The sequence below is a fragment of the Bos indicus x Bos taurus genome, chromosome 8 (assembly GCF_003369695.1).
Source record: "Bos indicus x Bos taurus breed Angus x Brahman F1 hybrid chromosome 8, Bos_hybrid_MaternalHap_v2.0, whole genome shotgun sequence".
Classification (NCBI taxonomy): Eukaryota; Metazoa; Chordata; class Mammalia; order Artiodactyla; family Bovidae; genus Bos; species Bos indicus x Bos taurus.
Window position 1 is genome coordinate 49336685 of NC_040083.1, and position 15127 is coordinate 49351811.

Here is a 15127-nt window from a genome sequence, read left to right on the forward strand (position 1 = left end):
ATCTTCTTTGTCATAAATTTAAAATTATTTTTCTTGATGTGAAAATTTTCTAGATATACAATTATATCATTATATACTATTCAGCTGCATGTAAGCAATCTAAATGTCCATAGATAGATGACACAAATAAAGAAGACATGGTACTTATATACAATAGAATATACCCCAGCCATAAAAATGAGATAATGCCATTTGCAGCAACATGGATGGATCTAGAGGTGGTCATACTGAGTGAAGTAAGTCAGATAGAGAAAGACAAACATCATATGATATCACTTGTATGTGAAATCTAAAAAAAAATGATACAAAAGAACTTACTTATAAAACAGAAACAGAATCGCAGATGTAGAAAACAAACTTAAGGCTACCAGGGTGGAAAGGCAGGAGGGGCTTAAATTGGGATACTGAGATCGACATACACACACTGCTATTTATAAAATAGATAACTAATAAGGACCTGTTGTATAGCACAAAGAATTCTATTCAGTACTCCGTAATGACCTATATGGGAAAAGAAACTGAAAAGGAGTGGATATATGCATATGTATGACTGAGTCACTTTGCTATACAGCAGAAATTAATACAACATTGTAAATCAACTATACTCCAATTAAAAAAAAATGTTGTGATAGCATTAATATCCATTCAGTTCAGTTCAGTCACTCAGTCGTGTCCGACTCTTTGCAACCCCATGAATCACAGCACGCCAGGCCTCCCTGTCCATCACCAACTCCTGGAGTTCACTCAAACTCACGTCCATTGAGTCGGTGATGCCATCCAGCCATCTCATCCTCTGTCGTCCCCTTTTCCTCCATAAACTAGACCAAAAAACAAAAATGTTGATTAACAAAATGTATTTAGTAGACACGATAATTCAAGTAGATAAATACATTTTGATATGTAAATAGTGGTTTATAAAATTTAGTAGTATTTCTATATTCTTATCATTTGCCAATAAAATAGGAGTAAATAAGTGCTTTGACCAACATATTAACTGCCTAGAAATTTAGAAACGCACGGCAGGAAAAGCTTTGTATCTATGGTAATACTGTGTGTGCGTGCTTAGTTGCTCAGTCATATCCGACTCTCTGTGACCTCATGCACTGTAGCCCACCAAGCTTCTCTGTCCATGGTATTCTGCAGGCAAGAACACTGGAGTGGGTTGCCATGCCCACTTCCAGGGGATCTTCCTGACCCAGTGATCAAATCTGAGTCTTTTGCAAGCAGTTTCTTTACTGTCTGAGTCACTAGGGAAGCCAAGATAACAATAACAATAATAAATACTTTATGCCTATTAACTCGTTTATACTAACCATGGAGAAGGCAATGGCACCCCACTCCAGTACTCTTGCCTGGCAAATCCCATGGACGGAGGAGCCTGGTGGGCTGCCGTCTGTGGGGTCACACAGAGTCGGACACGACTGAAGTGACTTAGCAGCAGCAGCATACTAACCATAACTACAAAGGTAGATATAATTATTCCCTGGAAACTGAGGCAATGGGTATATTTAGTGACCTGCCTGATGTTTCCTCTTTGTTCTCCAGAATCTGCTGGCTGCTCCGGAGTTAACACAGCAGATAAGTTCACTGTGATCTCAGGTCTCCATATCTTCAGATAGGTTCATTCTGATGACTCTAATGACATCATCAAGTGCTGCAGTGTGTAGACATCTTTTATATTTTCTTTGCCTCTATTCTGTTGTCTATCAGTTCTAATCTATCATTTAGAGTTTTTCAAATGTTCTATTCCAGGGCTTTTCCTTTTCTTTCTTATGAAACTAACAAAGTTTTGTTGTTTTTGTTTTCCTTGGCGGGGGTATATTTTTTGTAATTCCAAAATACTTTTGGTGAAAAGTTAGGAATCTGAACACTCTTCCATCCTGCATCCTGAGGAGGAAACCCCTGCTGCTACTGCTAAGTCACTTCAGGCTCCACCGTCCCTGGGATTCTCCAGGCAAGAATAGTGGAGTGGGTTGCCATTTCCTTCTCCAATGTATGAAAGTGAAAAGTGAAAGTGAAGTCGCTCAGTCATGTCCAACTCCTAGCGACCCCATGGACTGCAGCCCACCAGGCTCCTCCATCCATGGGATTTTCCTGGCAAGAGTACTGGAGTGGGGTGCCATTGCCTTCTCCAAGGAAACCCCTAGAAGGATTTTAAGCAGAGATGTACAGAGTTTTAATGACCAACAAGACTATTTAGGAATTTTTTTTTTTTTTTTTTGAAGTCAGGGTCAAAGTAAAATCTTAACTGTGTAACTGGGAAAATGGTTGTTTGTAACTGATCGATTTTCATCTTAGGTAGAGGGTAAGACAAAAATGTTCACTTTTCTTTTCTTTGTGCCACTCCAGTCTCTACCTCATCAAAGCAGGTTTAAAAACAACGTATTAGGCATTTACATTTACACTTGCTAAATGATATATACCTTATGAGACCTCAGTGTGAAAATACCTGCATAGGACAAAATAGCCAATAACTGCTTAGTTTTTAAGAAAGGCCACTACAAAGGCTGAAAGCTTACTTTAACCTCTTTTTTTTTTTTTTGGTTAGTGTAACATCTATTTCTTTAATCTTATAGATTCTTTTTCTTTAGTTCATGGTTCAATCCTCATTTAATTAATAGAATGTTGGTGTCCTCCAGATATTCTTGGGATTTTTTTTTTTTTAAATAATAGGATCATGGCCACATATAAAGTACCATCATATGTACTCATTGCTGGTAAATTTAAAGGCCACTGATATAATATTTAATATAATAAAAAGTAGAGAAACTAAAATTTGGGAGATTAGATAATAAGGGTTGTGAAAAGAACTGATGTTTATTCAGTGCCTGCTATTAATACTTTTATCCTTTTCAAGAAATTACCATGTGTTAGGTACTATGCTAAGCATGTAACATTTATTAACTTATTTGCTTTCATAATAATCCAGAAATGAGTTCCCTCATTTCAAAGATGATGAAGGCTTGTAAAATGAGGGGTTGAAGGGCCCCACAAGATTATCTAGTGGTTAATCGGTCTTTCCAGGTGGCTCAGTGGTAAAGGATCCGCCTGCCAATGCAGGAGAAGCAGATGTGGATTCAATCACTGGGTCGCAAAGATTCCAATGATCTTACTCCAGTACTCTCACCTCGGAAATCCCATGGACATACGAGCCTGGCAGCCTACAGGGTTCCAAAGGGTTGGACACGACTTAGTGATTAAACAACAAAGTTATTGATCATGCGAGAATGAGACAACAAACTATTCATTCAGATAGAAATGGCAAAAATCAGGCAAAATATCATGTCTCTCCATTTTTTGTTTTTCTCCAAACCTGTTTTCTTATAATGCCAACATCAGAATATTGATTATGTAAGCTTTTTCCCCTGGTCTTATCATTTTGATAAAAATTCTGAAAAAAATACAAAATGCAGATAGGATATGCAACTTTTGTTAAAATACTAGCTAAAGCAGAATTGGAATACATAATTCCTGATCACAGGGACTGCCGTTTGACCACATACATTCATGATCTGGTTTTAGAAACTTGGCCAATTCAAATTAAAACATTTCTGTTTGCTAATTACCCTCCAGAAATTAGTGCCCAAGAGAAGTGAGATCATATGTTGATAACCGATTCAGCCTTATCTTGCTTCAGTTGCATTTTATTATAAACAAAATAATTTATGTGTAAGTTACAATGGTCCCACCTACTACTTTCAGAACAGCTTCACTTCAACTAAATATAAGGAACTTAATCACTTACTTTATCAAAATCACGTCACTGGTACAGAGCTAATCTCACCTTGTAAATTCACTTGTCAGATAGCTAGCAGATTTAATATGTTCTGAGTGTACACTGTGTAATCAAATAACTAATTGAAAATTTAAAATGCACTTTTTGCTTATTTTAATTTTCTTTATATTCATAACATTGTATTTTCTTGTGGCTGATGTACCACAGGCAATATAGAAATTACTTATTTTTTGAATATTTAACACAAGAATACCTCTTGTTGGATGATATAGTCTCTTTAATACAAGAAATAAGGAATTAAATTTGTAAAAGCTTTCTTTTAACATTTTAACAGATATTTTATACTGATTTTAAGCATCTTAATATATGAGTGAATATATGAATGAAACTTTAGAGATATGAATCAAGATCTGTTCCCCCATTTTTGAAGAGATGTGCCAAGTGTCTAAAAGGTCAGATGAGCAGTCCAAAGTCATACAAGAAGCGTGAGTCAGAAAAGGGAGATAAGGATGCAAGTTTTTCTGTCTCCTGGTATATATTTTATTATTTATTTTTTAAAATCTAATAAAATATAGTCCTAGTTATCTGTAACTAGTATGTTTATTTAATATTAAATCAAAGAGAGGTGGTAGCTCTGGCTGTTTCCATATCACTCACACAGTGGTATATAATATATCCCTATATACATATTATATATACATATAAGGAAGAATTGCTGAATATTGGATGATTGATATGAAGGAATATCAGATTTTCAAATACTGAACATTTGGCAAAACTGAAAAAGACATCATTTCTGCATGCCAGATGAAACTTACTGGCTTCTCATATACATCAAAATGTTTTTCAGGAACAAAAATTATCTTAACCAAAAATTATAATTATAACTCCATGTGTCTTTAAAACACATGTAAAGTTTTTATACAATATTCTTCAATAAATTCTATTTTAAATTCTCCATGCCAGGCATTTTCACAGCCATTTGGTCCTTAAAACATCCCTTTGAATAGATAGGAAAATATTACCATCATTTCAAAATTTTATTTTATTTAGTTTATTTCACCATTTCCACGTCAATAGTTAAAAGGAAAATCAAGGGCAATTAATTTAAATTACTTCCCCAAAGTCACATACACCGGACATGATAAATCTGGAACATCTCCTGGGTCTTAAATCACATTATGGTTGTAATTCTCCGTCTTCTTATGTTAATACTCTCGTTATATAATGTCCTACTTGCAAGTCATCTGCCCTTGCCTAAAATTTGCTACCTCTGGCAGAGGAATAGATGGAAATTAACTTGCCTCCAAAAATAGTGAAGCTGAAATTTACTATCAGAGAGTTTTCAAAAATGTTATCACTGCAAATAGTGAACCACTTCACTTCAGGCTTACATAATTTCCAAATTATCATTGGTAATGATTTAAACTCAAGTTATTAATGTTTTAAAAAGAATAAACAAGAAAACAATAAGTAATTGGATAAATACATAACATAAATTGTAATATGGTGAACTTAATATTATTAAAGAAAGAATTGGTAAATACTATTTTAAAATCATAATCTTGGTGAAGAAAATGGGAGTTTTTAAAAGCTGTTTGAAAACCTGTGAAGAGTTCTGATTTATATTGTATTGCTTGAAATAACAGAGCTATTTGATATAATTTTAGAAGATACTAATGTTTCTAGGATGTAAGGGTATAGTTTTCTCACATTTTATCAAGGTAAAAATGCCAGTTTGTGATTTAAATAAGAATTTTGAAATTTCAATCATTTGTAGGGTCACTCAAAAATTTGAAATAATTCGTCTAATTGTTTTAAACTTCTGCTTTAGTTTTTTGGAACTTAAGGAAAATCCCATGGACGGAGGAGCCTGGTAGGCTGCAGTCCATGGGGTCACTAAGAGTCGGACACGACTGAGCGACTTCCCTTTCACTTTTCACTTTCACACATTGGAGAAGGAAATGGCAACCCACTCCAGTGTTCTTGCCTGGAGAATCCCAGGGAAGGGGGAGCCTGGTGGGCTTCCATCTATGGGATCGCACAGAGTCGGACACGACTGAAACGACTTAGCAGCAGCAGCAGAGCAATTTTAGGGCTCAGTGGCTCAGTGGTTAAGAATCCACTTGGAATGCAAGAGACACAGGAAACCTGGGTTAGATTCCTGGGTTGGGAAGATCCCCTGAAGAAGGAAATGGCAACCCACTCTAGTTTTCTTGCTGGCAAAACCCCGTGGACAGAGGAACCTGGCTGGCTATAGTCCATAGAGATGCAAAGAGTTGGACACGACTGAGCACGCATGCAGAGCAATTTTATTTTAAAAGTAAATCATCACTCTGGCTTCCATGTGATTTATATACTGGCTCACATTTTTTCACTGCTATATAAATAAAGACAGTGTTTTTATTTTTCAGGAAGATTTACAAATATTTTATTCTAAACTAAAGGAAATGAAAAAAATACTATAATCTCACTCATTTCCTTAGAACCCACTCTTTCAAATATAAACTGACTATCTGGATATGTAAATGTTTCCATCCTACTTATTTATTTTTAAAAGCAAAGATGTATTGTGTGTAGCTTTTATAATGCCACTGAATGAGTGAAGCTAGTCTTTTCATTCACAACTTTGGACACTACATAAACTCTATTAATTTGATACTAGACTCTGGGAACCTGTTACGCCTCTACCTTGCCAGTTCTATACAAAGGAACACAGGTGGCCATTTCAACAAGAGGCTGTCACTATCTGTTAGTGACATACTATTCTTACTCCATAATTTCCAATCCATGTAGTTACAAATTTCCCAACCCACAAATTCACATGTTGAAGTCCAAAATGTGACTACAAGATAAGGTCTTTAAGTAAGTAATTAAGATTAAAGGAGGTCACAAGTTTAAAAGAGGTCATATGGAGCTATCATCCAATAGAACTAGTGTCTCTCTCTAAAAAAAGAAGAGACATGAGTGAAAACTTTCCCTCTCTCAAACACAGCGGGAAAGCCATCTTAGGACAAAGCAATATACACATCAGGAAAAGAGACCTCACCAGAAACTAGTCCTGAAGATGCCTTGATCTTGACTGTCTACTCTCTAGAAGAATGAAAAGATATATTTCTGATTTAAACCACTCTCTCTGTGATATTTTGTAATGGCAGTCTCAGCAAACTATACACATTTATACTCAGTTTTCCCTGGCTTTTGTGACTTGTATACCAAGTCTTTTGTTTTTCTTTATGCTAGCTTCTCAGAAGTGCTACTTCTTGCTGCAGGATAATGTCTTTATCATTCTACCTCCCACCAAGAAATAATAGTCAAACTAATAAAATTAGAAATGACTCTAATTTGTAAGAAGTGTATTGGGAATAACTAGCCATCAAAAAGGAGAAGGAAATGGCACCCCACTCCAGTACTCTCGCCTGGAAAATCCCATGGACCGAGGAACCTGGTAGGTTGCAGTCCATGGGGTCGCTAAGAGTCAGACACGACTGAGTGACTTCTCTTTCACTTTTCTCTTTCACGCATTGGAGAAGGAAATGGCAACCCACTGCAGTGTTCTTGCCTGGAATCCCAGGGACGGCAGAGCCTGGTGGGCTGCCGTCTATGGGGTCACACAGAATCGGACACGACTGAAGCAACTTAGCAGTAGCAGCCATCAAAAATAGACTTATACAATCTCTATCAAAATATAATGGCATTTTCTCCCTCAGAAATAGAAATATTTATCCTAAAATTCAGCAGGATCTCAAAGCAGCTTAAATAACTAAGAAATCTTGAAAAAGAAAAACAAAGTTGAAATTTTCACAGTTCCTGATTTCAAAACTTATTACAAACTATAGTAATCAAACCAGTATGGTACTAAAGATCAACATATAGATCATTTTGGAATAGAATAAGAGCCCAGAAATAAATTCTTCTTTATAAGGTCAAATGATTTTTGATAGAAGTTCCAAGACCATTCAATGGAGAAATGAAAGTCTTTTCAACAAATAGTGTTAGGAAAACTGAATATTCTTATGCAAAAGAATAAAGCTGGACACTTACCTTACATCATATATGGAAATTAACTCCAAATGGATCAAAGACCTAAATGTAAGACTAAATGTAAGAGCTAAAACTATAAAACTTTTGAAGAAAACATAAGAGAAAAACTTCACGCCATTGGACATTGAAATGGTTTCTGTTTCTTTGATATGATACCCAAAACATAGGCAACAGAAATTAAAATAGATAAATTAGATTACATCAAAGTTAAAACAAAAACAAAAAATTGTGCCTCAGAGGACATAATCAGTGGAATTAAAAGGTAATCTACAGAATGAAAAACAAGTTTGTATATCATTTCTTCTGATAAGGAGTTAATATCCAGAAATACTGAAAGAACTACGACTCAACAATAAAACAATTCAATTAAAAAATGAGTAAAGTATTTGATAAAATATTTCTGCAAAGAAGATATACAAATGACCTACAAGTGCAAAAAAGGATGTTCAAAATTAGGAAAATGCAAATCAAAACCACCAGGAGATACCACCTCAAATCCATTAGGATGTCTACTGTTAAAAACCAAATTTAACAAGTATTATCAAGGATGTAGAGAAAAGGAAAGGCTTGTGCACTGTTGGTGGGAAGGAAAAATGGTGCAGTCGATATGAAAAATATATGGAGTTCCTTCAAAAAATTAAAAATAATATTACATATGATACAGCAGTGTCACCTCTAGTTTAACACTTGTTATGGACTAAATTGTGTTTTTCCAAATTCATATGTTGAATTCTGAATCTCTAGTACTTTAGAATATGACTGTATTGAGATATAGGGCCTTTAAAATGGTGATTAAATTAAAATGATTTGTCCCAATCTAGTATGACTGGTGTTTTTGAAAGAAGAGGAAATTAGGACACAGATGTGTACAGAGGAAAGGCTATGTGAAGTTACAGGGAGATGGCCATCTACAAGCAAGAAGAACAGCCTCAGAAGAAAGCAATCACTATGGTGTGAATTTTTACGTCCTTCCAATATTCATATGTTAGAATTCTAATGCCTAGTGTGATGGTATTAGAAGGTAGGGTTTTTGTGGGATAAATAGGTTGAGGGTAGAATCCTCATGAATGGGATTAGTGATCTTATAAAAGAGACCTCACAAAGATCCCAGCTTCTTCCAATATGTGAAAACACTGAAAAGTCTGCATCCTGGAAGAGGGTCTTCATGTAACCACACTGGCACCTTGACCTCAGACTTCCCACCTCTATGCTATGCTATGCTACGCTAAGTCACTTCAGTCGTGTCCGACTCTCTGCGACCCCATAGACGGCAGCCCACCAGGCTCCCCCGTCCCTGGGATTCTCCAGGCGAGAACACTGCAGTGGGTTGCCATTTCCTTCTCCAATGCATGAAAGTAAAAAGTGAAAGTGAAGTCGCTCAGTCGTGTCTGACTCTTAGCGACCCCATGGACTGCAGCCTACCAGACTCCTCCATCCATGGGATTTTCCAGGCAAGAGTACTGGAGTGGGGTGCCATTGCTTTCCCACCTCCAGAACTATGAAAAATATATTTCTGTTGCTTATAGGCTCCCTGGTCTATAGTATTTTTTTTACAGTAGCCTGAAGGGACTAATACACCAACCCTATAGCAATATTTACAACAGCTAAAAGGTGGAAACAACCTGTGTGTCCCTAGTCATATAAATGAATAAATAAAACTGGAATATTATTTGGCCTTAAAAAACTCAGGTTATAGCTAAGAGATTCATCCATTCACATGGATGAACCCTGTGGAGACTATGCTAAGCGAAGTAAGCCTGTCACAGAAAAATATACCATATGATTCCACTTTTACATGAGGTACCTAAAATGATCAAATTTATAAAGATTGAAAGTAGACCCAGGTGGTTGACAGGGGCTAGATCAAGGCAGGAATGGTGAGTTGCTAAACGGGGATGAGAATTTCAGTTTTGCATGTTGAGAAGAATTTTGGAGGTTGGTTGCACAGCAGTGTGAATATACTAAACACTCTGGAACTATATACTTAAAAATGGTTAAGATGGTAAATTTTATGTTATATGTGTTTTACCACAATTTAAACAAAAATGGTTTTATGCAAAGTGAAGATCCTATTTAGCTGTTAGTGGTTGTTATTGTCTTAAACATCAATATGAGTATTTTTTAAACTGTAGTGAGTATTAGATATATAGAAATTGGAGTTGCCAGATAAAGCACAAGATATCCAGTTAAACTTGAATTCAAAGAAAAAAAGAATACTCATTATTATAAGTGTCTCAAATATTGCACAGCACATTCTTATATTTAAAATAATATTCATTGTTTCTTTGAAATGTAAATTTAATTCAGCACTATGCATTTTTATATGCTAAATTTAATAAAAATAAGATACTTTGCCATAGAAGGGTGCATTCTGTTCTGTATAAAAGATATGTATTAGCTTATATTTGAGTATATGAAATTATAAAGTCAGGGACTATCTGACATGTCAAATTATAAGTACCAGTGACATTTTGAGAGCTATAGGTGGCCCTTGTAAAGGTGTTTCTTCTATAATTAGCAATTCTAACCTCATGTTTTTACTCTGATTCCTCACACTCTTGTGGCACTTGAAGTATTTCTACATTTAAATCTATTTGACCTCTTTTTGAAATGCAACATTTTTTGTTAGGGATAACATCTTAAAAGTATTTGCTGAGGTATAGAGAATTGCTTTACACACATGCACACACATTTATTTCTGTTATAAAATAAATCTATTAAAAGTTGACTCAAATCAGTTCAACTTTGGAGAATTCTGCAATGATTGATTGATAATCATCATCATAACTCAGACATAAGCAAATAGTCATATATGAATAAGGAACAGCAGAAAGCACGTGCATTTATAATCAGAAAGCCTGTGTTTGACTCATGGCTTTGTTAATTTTTGATTTGGCGATCTTGGACAAGTCATAAAGCCTCTTTTGTAACATTGATGCAATAATAATACCTATTTCTCAGGATATTGTATTATTGAAAATTGAAAATGAGTGTAAAATTATGTATCAATCTATATTTTGATATAGAACATGTAGAAAGCTTACTCCTTGGAAGAAAAGTTATGACTAACATAGATAGCATATTGAAGAGCAGAGACATTACTTTGCCAACAAAGGTCCGTCTAGTCAAGGCTATGATTTTTCCAGTAGTCATGTATGGATGTGAGAGTTGGACCATGAAGAAAGCTGAGAGCCGAAGAATTGATGCTTTTGAACTGTGGTGCTGGAGAAGACTCTTGAGAGTCCCTTGGACTGCAAGGAGATCCAACCAGTCCATTCTGAAGGAGATCAGCCCTGGGATTTCTTTGCAAGGACTGATGCTAAAGCTGAAACTTCAGTACTTTGGCCACCTCATGCAAAGAGTTGACTCATTGGAAAAGACTCATGCTGGGAGGGATTGAGGGCAGGAGGAGAAGGGGATGACAGAGGATGAAATGGCTGGATGGCATCACCGACTCTATGGACGTGAGTCTGAGTGAACTCCAGGAGTTGGTGATGGACAGGGAGGCCTGGCGTGCTGTGATTCATGGGGTTGCAAACAGTAGGACATGACTGAGCAACTGAACTGAACTGAAGTGAGAATGAGCTTGATGAGAATATGAAGCACTGCCATTGGCAAGTGGGAAGAGGAGGAGACTGAGTCCTCAGGAAATGAAAAAGAGAAACAGACACTGAAAGGTACAAATGCACTAAAGGGGCAATGAAGACAAATCTTGAACCTCCTAAGTATTTCTTGCTCTTTCTCACTTTGGACAAGTAAACAGAGATACAGAATCAACTGTTTAAAGTGAAAGAGTTCAGTGGAAGAGAGATTTGGGGTTATATCCCACTTCTAATTTTTACTGGGAGAGCGTGCGGCTCCAAGAAGCTCCCGGGAGACACTGCTGGAGTGAGTACAGGGCTGAGTATAGGGAATTGGCCGTCACTGTGGGGCAGGTCCCTGCGACAAACCTCACAAAAGCGGGGCCAAAAAGAGCTACCTCACGTCCAAGGTCAGGGGTGGCGGCCGAGAGGAGCTACCCAATGTCTGAGGTCAGGCGCGGCGGCTGAGAGGAGCTACCCCACGTCCGAGGCCAGGGGTGGTGGCCGAGAGGAGCTACCACACGTCCAAGGTCAGGGGCAGTGGCTGAGAGTACCAGGCTGCGATGGCACAGGAGCGGCCGAGAGGAGCTATCCCAGGTCTGAGGTCAGGGGTGGCGGCCGGGAGGAGCTACCCACTGCCCAAGGCCAGGAGGTGGGGCGGTGAGGAGATACCCCTCGTCCAAGGTAAGGAGCAGTGGCTGCGCTTTGCTGGACAGCCGTGAAGAGATACCCCACGTTCAAGGTAAGAGAAACCCAAGTAAGACGGTAGGTGTTGCAAGAGGGCATCAGAGGGCAGACACACTGAAACCACAATCACAAAAAACTAGTCAATCTAATCACACTAGGACCACAGCCTTGTCTAACTCAGTGAAACTAAGCCATGCCCTGTGGGGCCACCCAAGACGGGCAGGTCATGGTGGAGAGGTCTGACAGAATGTGGTCCACTGGAGAAGGGAATGGCAAACCACTTCAGTATTCTTGCCTTGAGAACCCCATGAACAGTTGAAAAGGCAAAATGATAGGATACTGAAAGAGGAACTCCCCAGGTCAGTAGGGGCCCAATATGCTACTGGAGATCAGTGGAGAAATAACTCCAGAAAAAATGAAGAGATGGAACCAAAGCAAAAGCAACACCCAGTTGTGGATGTGACTGGTGACAGAAGCAAAGTCTGATGCTGTAAACAGCAATATTGCATAGGAACCTGGAATGTTAGGTCCATGATCAAGGCAAATTGGAAGTTGTCAAACAGGAGATGGCAAGAATGAATGTCGACATTCTAGGAATCAGCGAAATAAAATGGACAGGAATGGGTGAATTTAACTCAGAGGACCATTATATCTACTACTGCGGGCAGGAATCCCTTAAAAGAAATGGAGTAGCCATCATGGTCAACAAAAGTGTCCAAAATGCAGTACTTAGATGCAATCTCAAAAATGACAGACTGATCTCTGTTCATTTCCAAGGCAAACCATTCAGTATCGCAGTAATCCAAGTCTATGCCCCAACCAGTAACGCTGAAGAAGCTGAAGTTGAATGGTTCTATGAAGACCTACAAGACCTTTTAGAACTAACACCCAAAAAAGATGTCCTTTTCATTATAGGGGACTGGAATGCAAAAGTAGGAAGTCAAGAAACACCTGGAGTAACAGGCAAATTTGGCCTTAGAATACTGAAAGCTATGATCAACCTAGACAGCATATTAAAAAGCAGAGACATTACTTTGCCAACAAAGTTCCATCTAGTTAAAGCTATGGTTTTTCCAGTACTCATGTGTGGATGTGAGAGTTGGACTACAAAGAAAGCTCAGTGCCAAAGAATTGATGCTTTTGAACTGAGGTGTTGGAGAAGACTCTTCAGAGTCCCCTGGACTGCAAGGAGATCCAACCAGTCTATCCTAAATGAAATCAATCCTGAATATTCATTGGAAGGACTGAAGCTGAAGCTGAAACTCCAATATTTTGGCCACCTGATGGGAAGAACTGACTCATCTGAAATTACCCTGATGGTGGGAAAGATTGTAGGCAGGAGGTGAAGGAGATGAGAGAGGATGAGATTATTGGATGGCATCACTGACTCAATGGACATGAGTTTGAGTAGGCTCCAGGAGTTGGTGATAGACAGGGGCACCTGGCATGCTGCCGTTCATGGGGTGTCAAAGATCCAGACATGACCTGGTAAGTGAACTGATGGACTGAATGTATAATACTATAAATGTAGACTACCTAGAACTCTGAGTTCTACTAAATAAAATTTAAGCCATTTGTATGGCAAAACAAAATAACAGACAAGATCAATAGACATGATACATCTGGAAAAAAGACAATGCAAATAGCAGGCAATGAGTTCAGTAAAACACAAAGAGTTTGTACAGATTAACAAGAAAAAGACAAAACATGCAATATAAAAATGGATAGAAGATATGAATACACAGTGTCCCAAGAACAAAACCAAATGACTAGCAAACTTGGGAAAAAGGAAATCCACTAGTTTCTGGTGAAATAGAAATCAATATAACAATGATTTAATCTGAGAACATTTTAAAATGCTGTAAAACTTAATGCTGGCATGGATATGAGGTATAAGGTATTGTCTTAGATTGCTGGTAGAACTGTAATATGATTTACCTAATTTAGTGTTTTGTTTCTGAGGTCCTTATATTAATATGCAATATGAGAATCTGCTAAAATCTACAGTTTTTTAAAAAAAATTTTAAGAAAGCTATTCCTTTCCTAGAAAGATTTCTATAGAGACTAACCCCCAAATCCAACTTTAAGAGCTTATACATAAAAATACATATGGTAGAGTTGTTCAGGATAATGTAAAACAAAAGTAAAAATTATAAAAACCCAACTCTGAAAATGTGTGTATGAGTATATATATTCACATATATGGTCTATAAAGATCATCAAAATGTGGAGAAAAAAATACATGTAGACATACACTAAGGTATTAATATGAATTGTCTAAAGGGAAGAGCTTGGAATTGACTCTTGCTATTGGGGAAAAAAAGGGGACAGAGGAGAGAAATGTGTTTGTGCTAAAACAATATGTATAATTCCACTTAGAAGGAAGCAGTGGAAATTAAAACATACTTTTTGTTTTGTTTTAACCTATTTTGGATCAAATAGAAAGATTATACATTGGTATTTGGAGAATTCCTATTTATGAAAAGAAAACTAAAAGTTGAATTAATAAAATGCAACATGAACTTTTTAAAAAAAATATAGCTGCATGTAGAAGCAATAAACTAGATGTTTTAAGCTTATTCAAAATAAGCCCATGAATAAAATAAATGAAACAATGATTTTGGAAATCAAATTAGCCATTCATATTTTCTCATAGTGGAACTTTTACATGATTTGAAGTGGGATGAAAACCAGGAAACTTGTTTCTAGCTAATAACTAGCTATTGATAGTAAATGATCCAGGAATATGTTCATTTAAATTAGATTTGGTAAGTTTAAAAAAAATTTTTTTTGAAAAATTGTTGAGTAAAATTTTAAGTTAAATTGTCTTTTTATATTATTTAAAAAAATTTTTTTGGAGTTTACTTGACTTCACTTTAAACTGCTAGATGTTGATCCTTTTTGTGTTCATATTTAAGGAAGTGCTGAGGGTCACATCACTCAAAGCCAACCCCATCAGGCATCCTACCATGATGATGTGATGAGGTCAGAGGTTGGAAGGACAAAGAGAAGAGGTAGATTTTACAACTCGAGTTCAAGGAACTTGTCACTCTCCTCACAGAGCATCTCTTTTCAGTGA